This window comes from Harpegnathos saltator, unplaced genomic scaffold (genome assembly GCF_003227715.2).
Source record: "Harpegnathos saltator strain DR-91 unplaced genomic scaffold, Hsal_v8.6 scaffold136, whole genome shotgun sequence".
NCBI classification, from domain to species: domain Eukaryota; kingdom Metazoa; phylum Arthropoda; class Insecta; order Hymenoptera; family Formicidae; genus Harpegnathos; species Harpegnathos saltator.
The window spans coordinates 139,237-146,913 of record NW_020229913.1 but is presented as its reverse complement, the minus strand read 5'-3'; the positions used below and the strand labels follow the sequence as shown (position 1 = coordinate 146,913).

At 32.1% G+C, this 7,677-nt stretch overlaps 1 long non-coding RNA gene across 2 annotated transcripts; it reads left to right on the top strand.

The window, feature by feature from the left end:
• The first annotated feature begins 4,031 nt into the window (after positions 1-4,031).
• On the top strand, positions 4,032-7,469 carry LOC112590699 (uncharacterized). 2 transcript variants are annotated; one of them, XR_003114403.1, is made up of 3 exons: positions 4,032-4,107; positions 5,324-5,391; positions 7,231-7,469. It is a non-coding gene; the product is annotated as an uncharacterized LOC112590699 (long non-coding RNA). The 2 variants fall into 2 exon arrangements; XR_003114404.1 differs by having other exon boundaries at positions 7,217-7,235.
• The last annotated feature ends 208 nt before the right edge of the window (positions 7,470-7,677 follow it).

The following is a 7,677-nucleotide window of genomic DNA, read 5'->3' as shown; positions in this document are numbered from 1 at the left end:
GTAGTCACCATGGCAAAAATCCATAAATTGGGCTATGAACTGCTACCCTATGCAGCATATTCACCAGATTTAACCCCCTGCGACTATTTCCTGTTTCCAAACCTGAAGAAATGGCTGGGCGGTAAGAGATTTGGGTCGAATGAAGAGGTTATCACTGAAACAAACGCCTATTTTGAGGGCCTTGAGAAAACCTATTATTTGGAAGGAATAAAAAAATTGAAAAAACGGTGGACTAAATGTATCGAGCTAAAAGGAGACTATGTTGAGAAATAAAACGCTTATTTGCCGAAAAAAATATCTTTTATTAAAAAAGTCACTGACTTATCAAACTACCCTCGTATTATATAAAAATTTTTTCATACGCTATATATTTTATAGATAAGATTTACGGTCTTTTTGCAAATTAAATCATTAATAATATATTTAGCAAACACTAATATATTTAAGAAACGCAGTTTTATTATTTATTAATGTTTTCTGTTTCATTTTTATGCTTACAGAATAAAAAAAACCATACAGCAGGGATCGAACTTCACCCGTCACCTCGGTAGTCCGTTACCTTCGCTGCTGCGCTACGCCGCTTCGTTGAATACCCTTCTTACTAACTCGTACACTTTGTTGACTCTTTTCTTCAGACCGTTTTTTCTCGAAAACGAAGAGGTATTGCGTCGTATGCTATTACCATGAGTTATTAGTAGTTAAGTAATATTAACTCCGTAAGTTTCGTTCAAAACCGTTTCCCGGTCGATGTGTCCCCCCCCTTGTCAGTGTTCTAATAAATAATGATAAATTTTGTAAAAATTTATGTTATTGACATCTTTTGTAATTAGCTTTTTTTTAATTTTCTTGAATAATAATAACCTTTAAAAAGATATCTTTTTAAAATATTGGACACTATTAATAAACGTGTTAAATTTTTATAACACGATATAATTTTTACTTGTAAAAACTTATGTTATGTACATTATAATAACAAGTAAAATAATCATATAACTCAGTGTTCTAATAAATATCATTTTTACTTGTAAAACTTATGTTACGTACATAATTAATATATATCTTAAAAAAAGGAAATAATTTGAATTTGAGATTTCTAAAAATATTAAGTATATGATTTCTCAGTTGGCGTTACTGTTTTAATATATCACTTCTTTTGTATAAGTTTTACTTGTAAAAACTTATGTTATGTACACATATATACTTAAAAAAGATAATTTGAATTTGTAATAACAACCTTTAAAAAGATATCTTTTTTAAATATTGAACACTATTAATAAACGTGTTAAAATTTTATAACACGATATCATTTTTACTTGTAAAAAGTTATGTTAAGTACATTATAATAACAAATAAAACAATCATATAACTCAGTGTCATAATAAATAATGATAAATTAAATATTGGACACTACTAATAAACGTGTTAAATTTTAATAACATGATATCATTTTTACTTGTAAAAACTTATGTTATGTACATAATATATATCTTAAAAAAAGGATAAATTTTTCATGTAATCATTTTTATTTGTAAAAAGTTATGTTAAGTACATTATAATAATCATTTTTACTTGTAAAAACTTATGTTGTGTACATAATATCATCTTAAAAAATGATATATATCTTAAAAAAAGGAAATAATTTGAATTTGAGATTTCTAAAAATATTAAGTATACGATTTCTCAGTTGGCGCTACTGTTTTAATATATCACTTTTTTTGTATAAGTTTTACTTTTAAAAACTTATGTTATGTACACATATATACCTAAAAAAAATAATTTGAATTTGAAATTTCTAAAAATAGCACAATACGTGTTGCGCTTGTACTTGGCGCCTTTTTTTACCTTTTTATTTAAAAAGGTTATTATAGTAATATCATAAAAACTAAGCATTTTAGAAACAAATATTTCAAATAAAAATTGTAAGGTTTCAAAAGATCTATTTACTGACATTATAAGTTTGACCCTGGATCGTGTCGCCAAGGTCTGGACAAGATCAAGACAAGGACAAGGACCTTAAATTTTTTAAATAGGTCTCCCTATTTTTTATTGCATATTCTTGTAGCTCTTCTTCAGAACTTTTCAAAGCATTATAACTTTTTCTACTTTGAGTAAGCCGTTTCGAAGTTATCGAGCTTTTTATGATGTCTAGCCAACCAAGGCAAGATCAAAGAAGTACCCAGCCAGCCAAGGCAAGATCAAACAAGTATTCAGCCAGCTAAGGCAAAATTATCATAAAGGAAAACTAACAATTGAAAGCGCGATTAATGTATCAAATGCTCAAATTGTTCACCATTCATTGTTTGACAATGCGCTAATCGATGATAAAAACCTGAAACAGCATCTTCTTACAAAAGCGTTTGAAAATAATGTTAATCCCTAAAAGAAAAAGTAAAGTCTAACAAATAAGCTAGGAAACAAAAAGGTTCATCCAATAAACAGAAATTTGTATTAATTAGATAACAAAATCGATAATTCAATTAAAGAAAAAAAAATCATTAATAATTTCTGTGTGAAATAATGCGTATCACGTACAAGTAATATGTTCTACTTCAAGTCAAATTCAGTGCAATTGATTTGAAATGATTCGAAGGTAAATTTTAGTGCTGTTATAAATTTAGTACTTAGTATTACTTTAATATTACATGTATCTGAAATACAAATCACGAAATTGTTCCAACCTCTAACTGGACATATTATCATAAAAAACTCGATAACTTCGAAAGGGCTCACTCAAAGTGGAAAGTTATAGTTAAGTGGAGTTATGGTACTTTGAAAAAGTCTGAATAAGGGCTACAAGAATGTGCAATAAAAAATTGGAAGTCCTATTTAAAAAATTCAAGGTGACCTTATCCTGATCTTAGCGACGCCACTCAAGGTCTAACTCATAATGTCAGTAAATAGATCCTTTGAAAACCTACAATTTTTATTTGAAACATTTTTTTCTAAAATGCTTAATTTTTGTTATATTTCACCGTCCCGATACTTCTTATACACAATATTAGGTGTACAAATTAATTCGATGCTTTATTTCATGAAATTTAAAATTTATTTATAAAAAGTACACGTTTCATATTTAAAATAATCTATATTATTTTCGATGACTTTATTCAATCTTTTGGGCTGACGAATGCTCTCGCAAAAGAAACTTGGCGGTTTTTATTCGATAAAGTCATCGATGCTTTTTCGGACTTTGTCAACTGTTTTAAAGTGCTTATCAATTAGATGATGTTGAAGCATACAAAATAGATGGTAATCCGACAAGGTGAGATCTGGTGAATAGGTCGTGTGAGGAAAAACTTTCTAGCCCAATGTATAGATGACGTCTTTAGTCCTTTTCGCGATATATGTTCGAGTGTTACCATGCTACAAAATCACCCACATAGCACGAATGACTGTTTACCGGCTGATAGTCGACTATTTTTAGTCAACTTGAAGTCGACTTTTAAAGTCGACGTTTAGCCGACTATTTCCAGGATGATTTTTGTCGACTTTAACTATTGACTGTAAGTCGACTTAAAGTCGACTATTTTGAGACGATTAAAAATCGGTTTTCAGTAAAGCAAAAAGTCGATTAAAAGATATCTTTTCTTAAAATATATAAATTAAACCATTACTCAATGAGAAATTACTTGTCAATAGAAGTCAATTTGATATCGTTTCGACGTCGATGGACGAGTCATTACATATGTGTTTAGCGAATACAACAGTTGCACAACTGTTGAGTGTTTTATTGACGTAATTGATCTAAATTTAACAGCAAAGACCAATAATAACTGACTGCTCACTGATTTTTTCGCTGAATGTAGCCATTGAATATTTAAGATATACAGGATGCTAATGAACGCTATTTAACGCTACCGCGCTACCTTAAATAGCGCATAAAGAGCTTCCCAAACACACTCTCAGGCTGCGTTCTGTTTCACGCATATGCGCGTATTTATCTATAGTTCATGTTACGTATACTGTAGGAAATACGCGCATATGCGTGAAACGAAACGCGGCCTCACTGATTATAGTGTAGTACTAAGTGTAGCCATTGTGGTTTAGGAACACTATTGGTTTTCACCTCGCTCACCACTGCTCACCACCTCATCGTTTTAATCAGAGGTAATCCTTTTTATTTTCTTAATTATATTGTGCCAAATAAAGTTTAACAATATTGTTATATATATTTCTAATAATATGCTTTATATATATGTGTAATAATCGTTATAATTTGTAGCAGAAGTGTAAGCAATTTTCCAGGCAAAAGTATAAAATGTTTTTCATATTTCATGTTTTGATTCATTTATTAGCATCAATTATCGGCACGTGAGTGCTTTCGCCATGTTTTTACTATCGCTCGTAAACGAATAAACGCGTCGCGCGTTATGTAAGACATATGTACGATTTAATCTTGTGCGTTCTAACCTCTAAGTGTGTTAATGTCATTAGCGAGCAAAGTCATTAGTATGACTTTTCTTTCATGTTCTTAGTGTTTTCACGTGAAAAATAGCATGAAAATTTTATAACTGCCTAGGCTGCTACATAAGCCTTGTTCGATTTTATTCATAACTGAATTTTTAACTTGGTCGTATAGTAATACTTGTCACTTGGCATATTCTATTTTCGACGTTTCCATAAGACAAACATATTACAATTTCGTTTCTCTCGAGTATATGAAACTTAGAAACCGATTGTAGCTTTGTGAAAATATTGACTTAGCTTTTTCATCACAATACATGGTCACCGCTGACACAGCGATTACATATACTGTTATTGTGTTTTCAAAGGAGACTACTTTACATATTGTGGACACTCTTTCGAGCTAGTATTTTACTTATCCTATTTATTTGCAAGCAAAAAATTGGTAAGAAATTAAAATATATAATATTTTCCATATAACATGCAAAATATACTTGCAGGGAGTCAGGGAATCTTTTTCTCATCAGTCATCTGTGCTTCGTATTTGGTAGTCGTAGTATTGTTTCAGCTAAGTTGAGTTTTATGCAGAATAACTGAATATAACGAATTTTTCCCAATAAGTAAAGTATCTCACATATTTACCTGTGTATATGTCATTTTAATATAAAGACAACACAAGATATAGTCTTTCCTGTTTAGTGCATAGAGTTCTTGTAGCAAGTTGTATTCTATTAGTATGGTTTACTTAGTTTGCTTGTCCTGGACTGGAAAATAATGAGCATATGCTCTTTTTTGCAACAATCCTGCCATTTTTTGACTAGTAAACATGTTTATTAATTGATTTAATAGTTTCTTTGTTCCCTTATTATTCAGTGTTTGTTCAGTAAGTGAATTCAGATTTTGTATAATTTTTTTTCAGATTTTATGCCTTTTGATAACTGCAGAGATATTCGTCATTAAGATCCCAGCACTTTTACTAGGCAGAAGGTAATACAACTGCACAATATTTGTATTTAGAAATAAGTAGGCATTGTGCATAATGCTTGCATTATTGACAATGCGTTTAGGCAAGACACCGCTACTGAAGCGCTACAGTAGCGCTTTTGTTGATTGGAGCATTCTTTTAGATTCTTCATAGATCCAGAAGTATTTAACCAATCAGGAGCGAAAAAGCTGTAGCGCTACTGTAGCGCTTCAGTAGCGATGTCTTGCCTAAACGCTTATTATTTATAACGCTAATTGCTTCTAACATATATATACAGGTTGAACGATAATGAGTGAACCAGCCTTTTACATTATCGGTAGATTACTGACATCTGTTCGAAAAATGATAAATCGCTTTGCAAATGATTGTATATGTATTCTGCATGCGTAAAATTACAATAAAAGTAATTCTAATACCGTTCAATAATTTGTTCCTGTAGAGTAAAAAGCTGGTTCATCCATTATCGTTCACCATATATATATATATATATATATATACGAGGGTGGTCCGATAAGTACTTAGCCTACAAAAGAAAAACGAAAATTTTGGAAAAGTGGCGATTTATTTCTCAACATAGTCTCCTTTTAGCTCGATACACTTGACCTAGCGATGCTCCAACTTCTTTAACCCATCTGAAAAATACGTTTTCTCGAGGTCTGCAAAGTAGGCCTCCGTGGCGGCGATGACCTCCTCATTCGACTCAAATTTCTGCCCGGCGAGTGACTTTTTCAAGTTTGGAAACAAAAAGAAGTCACACGGGGCCAAATCTGGAGAATACGGTGGATGGGGCAGCAGTTCGTAGCCCAATTCGACCAATTTGACCGTGGCGAGGGCGGAGGTGTGAGCCGGTGCGTTGTCATGGTGGAAGAGCACTTTCTTCTTCGCCAAATGGGGCCGTTTTTTCTGCAATTCGGCGTCGAATCGGCCCAATAATTCGGCATAGTACAGCCCTGTGACCGTTTTGCCTTTCTCCAGGTAGTCGATGTAGATCACACCTTGTGAATCCCAGAAAACGGTGGCCATCACCTTTCCGGCCGAAAGGACAGTCTTCGCCTTCTTCGGAGCATCGCGCCGACAGCTTTCTCATGCCCAAAATTTCATGCAGGATATGACCCACGCGGTCTTTTGAGATGCCTACTGTCTCAGCTATCTCGCGCACCTTCAATCGGCGGTCTGTCAATACGAGATCGTGGATTTTTGTCATGTTGTCCTCCGTGGTAGCCGTTTTCGGGGCGTAGCTCATCAAAAACCGACGTGCGACCACGTTGAAACTCGTTAAACCAATTTTTGACGGTCGCCATCGAAGGAGAAGAGTCACCGTACACAGCATCCAAGCGCTCTTTGATTTCGCTGCGCGATTTCCTTTCCAAAAACAAGAATCGAATCACCGACCGATATTGCTCTTTTTCCATTTTTTTTAAGTCCGCGGACATGCCCACTTCCACACGCGGTCAAAACAAAACTACGAGTCCGATTCGGCTGAAATTTCGACAGTAGCCGTCTACGAGAATGTACTACACGATAGTAAATTTCTCTTGCGATAGTGGCGCCATCGGGCGGTGAGGCTAAATACTTATCGGACCGCCCTCGTATATATATATATATATATATATATATATATGCTTATATATATATATATATAAATGCAGTCTTTTACATTCTATATATATATATATATTGGAGCACAAATAAGCGATAACCACTTATTTTTTATTGCAGTTGAACTAGAACAAAATATTTTTATGTGAAAAATCCTAGTAAATTGAATTTTCAGAGGATTTTTTTGAAAAATATTTATATATATGCACTGTATAATTATGTTTATAGCCGTTGTTTTAAAGATTCACAAAAGCACATCGATCAGCGAAATTGAAGCTTTCATTCAAGAATGGCTACGACGAGCGAGAGACAGAATAAGAGCCCTACTAAAAAAATAAATGGGAATATATTAAGCAATTTAATGTAAAAGATGGAGTTATTTTATTTTTTGTTCACAAAACTCTAATTTTTTTTAATTTACAATTATAACGTATGCATTTATTTTTATCAGATGTTAATTACATGTGTATACGAATACAAAGACACATATTAATATATTTTTATATAAAATATAATATATATATATATATAACATATGAAATGTATATATATATAAAATGTTTAATAAATAAAATTAATAAAAAGAATTATTTTATATTAATACATATTGTTGTTTATTTTATAATTATATATTTGTTATAATTATTTAAATTCCATTTGATATTTTCAAATACTTGGTCAATATAATT